General features: G+C 42.5%; 1 protein-coding gene across 1 annotated transcript in view; it reads right to left on the bottom strand.

Annotated features, from left to right (window-relative positions):
* Positions 1–12,811, bottom strand: part of SHOC2 (SHOC2 leucine rich repeat scaffold protein) — a 1,004,889-nt gene that overhangs the window by 867,151 nt on the left and 124,927 nt on the right. The window lies entirely within an intron of this gene.

Here is a 12,811-nt window from a genome sequence, read left to right as displayed (position 1 = left end):
ATTAATCAGAGTGTTGGATATGTGCCCCCCCCCCACTCTCCCTACTTGCAGGGCCGAGTCCAGAGGACTTCCGAGGCCCGGGCCGAGGCCAGAGGCCTTCCGAGGCCCAAATCCATCACTGTAGTCCGACGGTTGAATTTTCTCCGATCGTGCGTCGAGTGTCGATGTTCTGAGACTCGACGTGAAGGTGGAATAAACGGGGAAATATATAACAATATTAGAAAAATCTGACTAAGTCAGGGAACTCTGCTCAGTGCTTCCGACCAGCAGAGCGGAAAAAACCAATCTGAGGGTCCTAGACGCGTGAGGGATCATGGGTACAGTGGACGTCACACTAGGGATAGTATTACTGGAACGCCCTGTGACGACGCCCATTTTCGAGTTTCGAAAAACAAACTAATACTCCGCAGCTTCCACTAGATGTCGGTCTATGCACAGCATGTGATCTAAGCAGATTCCACAAGCCTCAGAAATATATATATATCTCCAAAGAAATTAGGTGAAAAAGTATTGGAGGACTAGAAATGTTGCTTTATGTTTGTATAGCATGTTAATCTTGCTACGTTTGAGGCAGACAACTTTATGAAGGTTTTTCAAAAGATGCCATTTTATTAAATTTAAAATGTTGGATAAACGCCTCACAAGCCCTACCCGGATGAGAATTTCACTGCCTAAATGAAACACTCACAAAGGATATCTACCCCTCACACTGATGCATACAGTAACTTGAAAGGTAATACGTGGCAGTTCAAAGGCAACAACAATCTAACAGTTAAATTCACAATATGACAACAGTCTCTCCTTATAATCTGGGTGAATTCACTTGCCCAGGTTCAAGCAAGTTTCTGCTCCACAGTTTCAAAAATAAACAAGAAAATCCTGGTTTGTAACAAAGTTCCAACGCAGTTCTTTGCGATTCCAAATTGACAACAGAAAGTTCCAACACTTCAGTGGTTCAACAAAAAGGTTCTCTTCCTCTTGCAATATTAAGATTCCAAATTATCTTCACATAAACAACATTTCCTTCATATCCACATAAATGAACTTTTTCGGGATGCTTTGCACAACTTACTATTTGTGAAGATATGAAACACTTCTGCAGCAGTTGTAAACAGTTCTTTCTTTAGCAAATAATGTCTATCAGAATCACTTGTTAACACCACTTCATCAACTTCTAACTGGTTTACTCCCATGCCAGGCCTACTACTTCGAAGGTTCGCTGATCGGGTATACTCCCCTGCCCAAACAGTCATTCGAACAAGTGCCTCTGTGGTAAAGATTAGCACATAACAGCTTTGCAGTTTTAATTACAACAGACTTTGCAATTCTTCAGGGAACGCAAGATTCACATTGGTGCTCTTTAGTACTCTTCTGTACGTTCCAAAGACCTCAGCAATGTTATGCTCCTCTCCTGAACAGCCATTTTCCAGAAGGGCAGCCTTCTTGATACTCTTGGTTGCCCACTGCATTATCAACCAAACGACAAGGATGAGGTTTCATTCTGCTTATTCCTTGGCTGTGGCAATATGGGTTTATACCAGCTTTTGTTATAGGCTTCTTCAAATATGGGCTTTAAGCTTTACAACCTTTGAAAAACTTTCATTAGTTCCCTCCTGCCTTTGGCAAAATATGTTGGTTTTAAACTGCCACAATCTCCTTGTCTTTTGGCTTAAGTAATGGTTGTCTGCATTATAACTCTTGTCCCATCTTGTTGCTGGGTTCTCGCTAAACTTGCATGCTTAAAGACAGTCATTTGGTTTTGAAAAATAATGTTTGCCGGTTTCCAATAGTTCGGTATTCAAAATTGCCTTCTGTATTACGGTCACTCACAAGCAACTGTTGCCTACTCTGAAATCGCCTGCATTGAGTACACGAGCGGTATCTGAGCGCTCCCAGATCTATTCTATGTAACTTTTATAAAGCACTAATTCGCCCGCAGGCCTCAAAGCACCATCAGATGGTGAATCACTGGGTAAGGCGTGCAAGTCAGGTTCCCTCGCTGCTCACAGGTACTCTGCTTCAATGGCTCCTCCCGACCCGGCAATCTGCTGCTTTTTGGTTTGCCGCCATCCGCACCAACTGTAGAAGGAGCTTCCTATGCTCTGGAGGCTCTCTGGTGCTCGCCAGTCAGTCTTGTACTGGAATAAAGCTTTGCACGCTTTCGCTTCCTGCTGTGCAGCCTATGCAATTAAGACTTGGCAAAGACCCTCTCAGGGCCAGTTACTGTGCTCTGCTTAACAGTGGTCTGGCGTCTTCTCCCCCCAGCCAGGTTCCACTTCTGCTCGCACTGCTCTGCCTGCTCACTAATGGCCAGGCCAGGTTTTCTGGGGGGGAATCACTGATTCATCACAGTAGAAAAGACTTTGAAGAAAAGAGTTTTTTTTTGTTTTTTCGAACAAGTCCTTAACCTGCCCGAAAAAACTTTGCTCATGGCCGCAGCTCTGGGGTTCCTTCCACGAGTGACCGCCATGGAAAGGGTGAAGAGACTACATGTAGTCCCTTCTTCCCGTTCTGTGGTGGCCATTTTCTTTTTTGCTTATCTTCAGTTGCAAAGCACAGACGACGTCCCGCAACTGGAAAAAAGACTATTTGTACTACAGTCTTACACAGAGGCCTGAAACTATGGGCCCACGGGGCATTACCTGAAGTGATCGGGCCCCTGGGCCCCCCTGCCCGGGGCTTACTGCTTGAATCTGGAGCTCCTAATAGGTAGCTATCGGGCACCATATGAGGCAAGGTTATTTATTTATATACAGTAATTAATTTGGTTTCCAATTTTCTACAGGTGTTTAGGATGTTCTATGGTTAAAGTTTAGGCTTTTATGGGACCAGCCTTTTAGGATGCATTTCGTAATGACCATTGCAATTCTTTGAATAAAGCAAGACAGGGAGGGTCATGTGTAAAGAACTACAAGTACAGTAAGATTTTAGGCAATCTGTTTTTCTGTGATCTAAAACTTCCAGCGGATTAAGGTTTAAAAGAATAACTATGTTCACGATAGAAAAAGAAAATATGTGCACAGTATCAACAGAGCTGCCACCGTCTCTAAGCAAGATAGTAAGTAGCCTAATGGGAAGCAGAACTTATGAGGTTATGAGAGGCCATAAGAAGACAAAAACAAATGTACTATGGTCTTGAAGGCTTGTGCAGACACAAGGTAGTTTTCCAAACTAAGAACAGGAGAGTAATGCCCCAGGAAGAAATGTAATAAAAACTGACCAAAGAATAACCTCCTATAGGCTAGAGTGGTAATTTGAATAATGTATTTTCCTTACATTTGGTACACTACTACCCAGGCATACAAAATTACTCACCACCTCAGTTCTATAGATACAGGCACCACAATATTTTAAGTGGCAAGAGTCAATTATATCTAGCAAGTGGCAAGTGAAAACATCGTACCATACTAAATGCAATTATCTATGCAGTAGAATGATTCGAGGTGTTTAAAGAGATCGTCAAGCAGTTTCTGAAAATAGCGGCCAGAGCTCTTCTCAGTCGGAGGTCTACTGGCTAAAATAAAAAAATAAAAAACTTTCTAGCATGAAGAAATGAACAGTAGAATGAGGAAAAATAGAATAACTAAGGCAGAGATAAAAAAAATGTAAAGTTGCAGTCGGAAAAAAGGGAGTGGTCACCTCAATTCTACACATGCACATAGCATACCATTTCCTACATGCCAGAGTCAATTATCACTAGTGAACTGATTTTGGGGAGTGCACATTCTGAGCCTACTAAGGAATAGAGGACAGAAGCGAAGTCAGATAATTTACTTCTAGAAACCAGAGTTAAAAAAATAATTACCAATACAGGCTTGCAGTTCGAGGAAAAAAGTGAACATTCTAAATGTACAGACTGTAGGTATGCTGGTTTAGAAGGTAAGTAAAAGTGGGGAAAAGGGTTGTAAAGAGAGCGAGAAGGGAAAGGAGGGGTCTGGGCTAGGGACAAAATGTAGTATGGGAAGGAACCCATACTGAGAAAAGTCAAAATTGAGAAGAGAGTCAAAATGAAACAATACATTTTGCTCATTTTTCAGGGAGTCGAGAAACATTGGTTACTCCCTTTTGCCAGGCAACCATCAAGTATATGGCCTGCGATTGTCTCAGCAATAGGACATCCATTTTTGTGGAGAAAACATTAATAGGAGCCCATGTCAATGTCCTACAATGTAGACTAAAAGTGGCCTGGACTTTGCCTTTACGCAGTTCCTCAGGGAAAGCTAAAGGAATTTTTTGGAATACAGTTTTAGAATACAAGTAAAGAATTCCTCGTACAAGTTAAACTGTGTTGCAAGACAGTGGTATGATAAACTTGAATGTCCCTTAACAAAACCATAGTGAAGGGGTTACGGGATGGGAGAGGGTGGTGGGGGTTCGGTCCCAACACAAAAAAGCAAATCATGCAGCATGGCAGGTCAACTGCCAAATCCAGGCCCAACAGGCTTTGCATAGTCGCTTTGCACCTGAACAAGCCTTTTGCAGCCAAGCCAGGGGAAAATGAGGATGTGCAGTAGCACACGACAATAGAATACATGAAGAGTTTTTTGTATTTTTTAGAGAGTGATTGAATTAAAATCAAGAGAAAACATAGGGGGCTTGCCAACAAGAAGTGGCACTCCAAGTGAGGTTATACAAATTATTAAAAAGTCTGCAAGCTAGGTAGATTAAATTAGTACTGCGATATAGAAAAAGCATGCTAAATGGCAAAAGGAAATAACAAAAGGTCTTCATAGATCCATTTCAGTCAAGTAAAAGCCAAGAATGCCAACGACAGAACAGGTAGACTTGGCCATAGTCAATTTGTAAACCACGCTCCACGTGATCCAAAATATTACCCGATCATTAAGGTCAAACAAAATAATTAGTTTCAATTTGTATGCACCCCTATGTAAGTCATAAAACAAAAATTGATAAACTGCAGGCATCTATCGTTTAATGTAATAGAAACGGAATTACCTCTTACCTGAGATATCCCTCTAAATTGACCATAATGCTACAGAAGGACCCTAGCGTAGCCTGGACAGGAGCAGAGGCCAAAGTAGCTTTTAGTGAGCCTATGATTACCAACTACATTAGAAGACTCAAGTGGGGGTACATTCGCACGAACAGGGTGGGATGTCATAGCAAAGGAATTTGGAAAACCATATTAGTCCACTTAGTCTACCCACATTTGCCAAATCGCCCAAAAATAGCACATTTTACATCTTTTAGTCAGAAAGGAAAGGTTAAGTGGTGTCCAAGTAGACCGATTGAGGAAGGAACAGAACAAAAGTAACATGATCTACATGCGGAGGAGCTCGAGAAGACCCGTATAGCTCACTGCAAACAGAAATATAGAAGCCTAATGCGGAGGAAGAATGGGGATAATAGATAAAAACTGGAAAGAATGTACACTGCCCCTACAGTTAGCTACCAGCAAATACATTATTTAACACGTTATGAGGCAGGCTGTAAACCTGCTCGAATCAAGAAAAGCTATGCAGATCGCACACGCAATTGTCCGCTATGTAGACCCAACACATTTTCTTCTGGCTCCAGAATTGGCTCAGATTTTACAGGCGTTTTCAGATACATCTCAGTAATACTTAGTAGGGACAGAACATAGAATGAAAACCACCTCTGCCTGAATTAGGAGGAGAAAAACTTCAGTTAACATGAAACAACCAGATATCAAGGAGTGGTCAAAATTGGCAAAGGCAGACAGTGTAAGGAATTCAAGATCTGAAGACAGAGGTTAAGTAGATGGAATCCAACACCCACAGACGCGAGGGAATGGGTTGGAACATTTTCGTTACCCTAGGGTTTAGGTGTACAAGATAACATTCTAATTATGCAATCTATACATTTCTCAATTTCAATACTGTTCCTTAAATGACCAAATACTTTTGCACTTGTTAAATTATTCATTTTATTCGAATTCGGTGCACACAATCCGTTTACTCAACCAATTTGGCCGACGAGTATAAAAAGTACAATTTGTGTAAGCTTCATTCCTACTCAAGCTTCATATACTGATCTGCTGTGGGGTACACTGACCTGGCCTTCCCTTTTTCTAGCCCGTTATGTCAGAGGGAAAACTGCAAAAAAAGGGTATGTTAAGGCTAAACTGAATGTTTCTAATGGATTCTTTCCTACCACAAATTACGCATCTTATATCTGCATCTTCCTGCACCAGTTGCCTTAGGAAACGGTTAGCCACCAGAAGGTGTCCAGAAACTCTGATCTACTCAAATAAGCACATGGAACACGATGTCAGAAGCAGCATATATAGAGCCAATGGTACCCCATAACCACTGTTGCTTATTCTGTGCACTCCGTATGTAGTTCGGTAACCCCCACTAGAATTTTCTAAATGTTACTGAGCCATGCAAAATCCCAAAGTGGCTTCAAGCCCTTTAGGGAATGCTTTCCCCGACCCCCATATGGCTTGTCTTTTCTGCCTGGAGAAGAAAACAATACATACCAAGGACTGCGGTTCGTGCCAGTCCATGCATGCATGGAAAGGACCTTCAGGAGTGTGCTTCTAAATTATACCTTCCTCCAACAAGATATGCAGTCCCTCCAAATCTCTCAATCTTCCAAGAAGGCCCAGTTCACACAAAAGTGGCAACGAAAAGAGAAAGGTTCTCATTCCACGAGCCAACTATCTGCACACCATTAATCCTCATCCTCCAAGAAAATGCACTGTTCCCGGGACAATGAAGATTCTTCTGGACAATCACCACCCTTGAAGGTAGCGTTCTCCACTCACTCGAAGGCACAGCAGGAGGATGAATTATGGCAACAGATATTGATAATTGTCAAGGCACCAGAACCAGCAGCATAGCAAGGTCCCACCTTGTTTATACAACCTAGTAGCAGCAACTCCTGGACTGCAACCACAAAGCAGCAGTCTGTATGCTGGCACTGTCATTCAAGAGGGCTGCCCTCCCACCAGGTGGCCCTTTGACATTCTAGCCCCAGGGCCAGCTTCTTCAGCACTAGAACCTTGCAGGAGTTTACTCCAATTCCATCCGAGAGCCCAATCTTTTACAAAAATTGTCAAACTGAGGGCGAGCCCATCCCTTAGGGCATGGAGCCAATGGGATAGTATTTCCCCAGAGGAATTCTGTATACGGAAAGCAATACTTACTCATCTGGCTTCAGTTGTTCGGGATCCCACTAATCTTTACACTTCCCCCTGAGCAGGACGTCATGCAGCCATCTGTATATAGCAAAGAAGATGCTTCTTTCCTGCTGAGTGAAAGTCAGATACCCTGGGACTGGTGGCTACAACAAAGTCAGTGGTCTAATTGGATCTCAGATATTCTATACCTAGGTCACAGTTAAGAGAAATATCTGCCCTTTGATCTGGTAGTAGCTGCGTAGCTGTTTTCTGTGTGGGTGAATCTGGCCTCCACAAAACCTATGGCCCATGAACTTGCAAAAAAGTATAGTCTGGCTCCCATTGATTCAGGCTTCCTCACCATGCACCCTACCTCAAGGTCTTTTGGTTCAGGCCTCTACAGTCAGCCATGTTTCTATCCTTGCACCAAGATACGCAAAACAGGAAATGTGATGGTTTCGGCAAAAACTTGTTTGCTTCTGGCAGCCTGCCTTGCTATACACCATTTTTTGCAGAATGTGATAACCAAGGTAGAAGAATGTCTCCACCTTGCCTAATATTAAAGGTTCCACTTCCCTTATTGATGGAAGGAGGCAGCAGTCACATTTTCTTGTTGGACCTGGACACAGAATAAAGCAATGGTGATAGGCTCCGTCACCCGCAGACATTCACGAGTTAAAAATTCTGGGTTTGCTCCCGATGTCCATGCAAACATATTCACATGCATTCATACAGACGGCAGATGAGTCTATGGAGATGTTGAAGTCCTCCAAATCCACAGCAAAATCCCAATAGCTGGCTGTTCAACAGTGTGTATACACTTCAATGAAACAGCCCCTGGATGAAGCCTTTTTCCCTCCCCAACCCCCCAATGGGTGAAGTGACACTACCTCCGGCAGCAGCATTTTCCCCACCAAGGTAGGAGCAGAGGCACTAAAGATCTCGGATTCCCAAAGGGGACAGATGCAGACTCTAGCAGAGAGTCTGTACTTTGGATCATGGAGCGGCATCCCCACACTTCTGATGGTTGGCCTTTACAGGTCGTCTTGCAGGTATACTGGCTCCCGTTCATTCAACATCCTTCAGATGTTAGACCTTGCTCTCCCTTCAAGACACCTGCTGGAGGAAGTAATCAATTCCTCGTTTAGTGTAACATTAAGCTGAAATGGAAAGGGGGTGGTACTCCACTTTCTGACGAACAGAGACATAGATCTTGGATCTGAGGCTTTGGAACTTGCACCACCTGCAGACATCTCGAACTAGTCCTTGCAAAGGTACAATATTTTGGCTTGGTGCAGAGACAAAGGTTTGCCCCCTTGTCCTACCTCTACTGGTCTTGATCTGTTGCTCTTACCCTACCAGTGCTTATAGGTAAGCGCTGTTCAAGGATACCAGCTGCCACCTGTCGCAAGTAATCATTTGTCACCATCCACACTCATACAGTTTCTGCAGGGATTGGGTAATCCGTTTCTCCCATGCCCATTTTCTGGCCTGGTACTTCGAGCTGTAAAGGGCAGCTCTGTTTGAGCACCTTCATTCTTATTCTTTATGATTGCTCCCCCTTAAGGTGATCTTCCTAGTTACCATCACTTGTACTGGATGGTTGAATGATCTCCAGGTGCCCTAGGTGAAGCACGCAAACCTGGTATTCCTCAGGGGAAAGTGACTTTATGTCCCAAGGTTGTCAAGTTCCATGCTTTCTCATAAGATTCGGCTTCTAGTTTTTCATCCTGAACCCCATACAAGGTAGGAGAGATTATCTGCTAAATCCCAAGCATGCTTTCTGTTAGAATATCTCTTGGACAAGGAACATCGGAAAGTAGGACTAGCACTTAATTGGTTATGGTGGGATTTCTATAGGCAGAGTCGCTGCCAAGCAGACTGACCAACTGGATTGTCCTCTGAATTTCAGAATGCTATGATCTGGCTGGGAAGAACAGGCCTAAACGTCTCATGGCTTACACCAGAGGTCTGGCATTCACTTTGCCCTACATGGATGTGTCCTAGTTTTGGACATCTGTAGTCAGCTACTTGGCTTCCGTGCACAAGTTTGTCAAGCACTATTGACTAGATTGCATGTTTTGGTCAGGACACCCATGCTGAGTTGGTGGTGCTACAGGGTTCTCTTGTCTAGATGGCCATTTGTTCTCACTCACCTCCCTCTCCAGGGTTCTGTACTGCTATTGGAGTCCAAGATTAGCTTTTTGTAGGAGGAAGGAACCATAATTTGCTTACCTCTATAAATTTCCTTCTGATTAGTCAGTCCTTCCTACCATCCAAGCCCTTATTTTGCACAGCTCGTTCACCCATTCCTGTTCTGTGGGTCCTCAGGTGCTGAATGCTAGGGGAGAGAAGGCCAAACTGAGGTCATCAGTTCTCAACGGCTCCATACATACTGCCCGTGATATCCCGCCCAGCATCATAGGGGTACATTGGAGTCTAGCGAAGCAAAGTGACATTCCATGATCGTGGAACGTTTCTAAAAGGCAGCTGAAACATCTACCATATTTATGAAGAGGAATCGGTGAGAGGAAGGCCTAATCCATCAGAGCATTACCGAGCCAAGTAATTTTGTTTTTGTGTGTAGGAAAAATCTTTGTTGGAACACCCTTTGTGGTCCGAGGATTATGGCACATTTCTTCAAATCGAGCATTGGCTGCCAGAAAAAACACTCTTCAGAGGCCCACCAAAAAAAAAAAGCTTCCTTGCACTTAAATACCAGACATTAAAAAGTCACATACATGTTTAGGCCTTTCCTGTAGTAGCTGTAGCTTATTAAGGAGCATTTGCATCAGGACGAGCCACCATTCCTAGCCCACCAAACATCAAGCTCAGGTGCCCAATGGCAATACAGGAGCTTCAACAATTTCAGACAGTCTCTGAGCAACCTTTTGCCATATTTAGCAATCTCTGGACAAAACAGACATGTTTGTGGGATAGATTTTGAGAAGCCACAACATGCAAGGTAAACACATTGGCCAAACACCACTAATAATCAATGAGATGTGGCATACAGAACAAACACTAGCATGCAATGATTTAACCAATCTATACAAGCAAATAAAACCTTCTCTTCAGAGTCTTACAATGCCCACACCCACACTGTAAAAAAAAAAAAAAAAACTGCCAGCTCAGGATGGATTACTCGGTCCTATACAGAAACATCTGATAATAGTGGGAGATCACCCACTCTGCCTACTAAGCTAAACAGTCCAGATTCTGTTTGTCAGCAGGATGTGTACTGCAAGATAACTAAAGGGGCACTTCGGGGTACCCTCAAAGATCCAGATTAAAATGTAAGCCGTTATACCTGGAAGGCTGTGAGGAAGACCACCTGCAACAAAAAGTGAAAGTGCATTTAAAGCAGAGTCGTTTGTGAAGGAAGCAGATGAAGCCAATGACCATAGAACATTCTGGAGGTTCCAGACTCAGGGCTGTAAGTAAAGGAGTAATGAGACAAGAAATTAAGGCCTGTCCTTCACAATGGGTTAACCATTTCCCTGCATCGATAATACAGCGTCTGACCACAGATCGAGCAAATGATGCTAGGGAGCCAGTTTGCAATTCCAGCTGGTACTGGTACTAGATTCATAATATAAGTAAGGAATGTCCTATTTTGAAAGCTTTAAATAAAACCATGGGACCAGATTTGCTTCCAAAAGAATGGTATACATATGAAAAAGAAAAAAAAAAGCCTGGCTATATAGGTGCCACTCCTGACAAATCGGTTTAATGAGATTGGATTTTTGGGTGCTACCCCATCTTGGCATGAAGCGGTATTTGGACCCCTTATTTAAAAAGGGAGGCAAAAGCTGCCAAATCTCAATCCAGTTGATGAAATGCCAGAATTATTAAGTAGAACACTCTAAACCAGAGTGGACTCATGGGTCGCCACAAACTACCTTGGCATTAATAGAGCTTTAATGGAGGAGGATGCAAACAAGAAAATCTGATGAATTCATACCTCCGAAGAGAAATCATTCTATGTCGGGACACACGTTAAACTTTGCTTGCGTTCATGTCACTGTTCTAATAGTGAGAACACCAGCAGTTCAAACTATTTTTTATTTTTTAAAAAAAAAGGATATTTTTAGTTATAGCCATTATAACAGATCATAATTAACCAAGCAATAACAGGAAAACATTTGTGGCTGCTATAAAGAAATCAGAAAGGAGTGGGAGCCCCTCTACTGAGAGCAAACATGGATCAAATACCCTGTTCTGTGGAAGTAATTCCATAGAACAGGATATTTGACCCATGTTGGTTTTCGGTAGAGGGGCATCCACACTCCTTTGTAATTTTGTAAAAAGTAGTCAGTTCTGGCTGAAAATAATCAGCCCTTTGATAGGGGTGAGCATTTTTACATTCGAGAGGTTTTAATGGATATAAGAAAGTAGCTGTACATGCTTCGTTAAACTATTTAGGTAGACAGTCAATTTCAACCAGTTTATCAGTGTGCCAGGAAAAAAACCACTGATGATTTGCACTCTTGGCGTAAACCTATGGGGCCATGATGAAGCAAGCATCTTAGAGAAAACCGAGGATTGCTTCCTTAAATTAATATTACTACACCCAATTTTGCAAAACACCTAAAACTGAAGCAATCACATCTTCAATATGGATTCCCCCGTTCTCTAGTGCTGATCAGGCTGTCTTGGAGAGACCAGCTGAAGCATGTAGCTGTCAATAATTTTAGTATGAATTGACGGAGAGGAAAAAAGGTGTAAAATGCTTCTACAGTAAAATATTTCAAGCAGAAAGTAAATGAATTGGAGAAAAACAGAGCTTCTTGCGATCTCCTCCCACCATCATTTCGAGGAGCATCTGAAATGGGTGTCTGAGCACTTTGCAAGAAAGCAGTTCTTAAGTTCCAGAATTGGCTCCTTGCCTTTAGGCCATTTGGCACTTTTGTCTTGCATGAAAACACATTCTGGGATCTCCTTTTCAGCCGCAATGCAAAAAGAAATTAATTTCTAATATGATCAGGCCATTCTATTCAGCGTTGAACTAGATTTGCTCTTAAAGTTTGTGGGTGAATTGTATCGCCACCCTGTTATTCATGAAACCGCTGATTGCACTGAAGTATTTTTAATGTCAGCTTTTAGAATAAGAGAGGTAATTAAGGCTAGAAATAAATAGTTATGAAATACATTGGTCATCATTTTAGGCTTTTTCAGAAAAATCAAAGCTAGTGTTTATTTCTGGTCTACCAGTAACCACATTATCCTCAAGAATTTGCAGATTAGGGATTTGCCGATAAAGGAAAAATAATTTGCAGCAGCCCAAATTTTGCTCAGAGACCAAAGCTGTGTATATTGTCTTGACCAGTCAGTCCTTTTTACAGACCACATCCTAAAAATAAGATCTGCAAAGATACTTGGGAGATAACCGTTAGGCCACATAATATCAGAGTACTTATGCAATCCCAAACCAAGAATATACCTTATGTACTTGCTAAGAATTTAAAGTTCCCTTGGAGGTTCTCCAGCTCAGTTATCCACTCTAAACAAGATACAGGTGGTTGCTTCCTCCAGTTTCCCTACCTTCTGAATTGCCCAACTTTTATATAGCCATCAGTGAAGTCCAATTGTCCATCTGAATAATCGGGGAGAAAGTAGACCAACTCCGCTTCGCGCATCCATAATCGTTCTCCACTGTTCCTGGCCTATTACTCTGGACAAAAGTCAACACATATACCTCCTGAA

This window comes from Ambystoma mexicanum, chromosome 8, assembly GCF_040938575.1.
Source record: "Ambystoma mexicanum isolate Mex_15411 chromosome 8, UKY_AmexF1_1, whole genome shotgun sequence".
In the NCBI taxonomy this organism is placed as follows: Eukaryota; Metazoa; Chordata; class Amphibia; order Caudata; family Ambystomatidae; genus Ambystoma; species Ambystoma mexicanum.
This window is presented reverse-complemented; position numbering and strand designations above follow the sequence as displayed.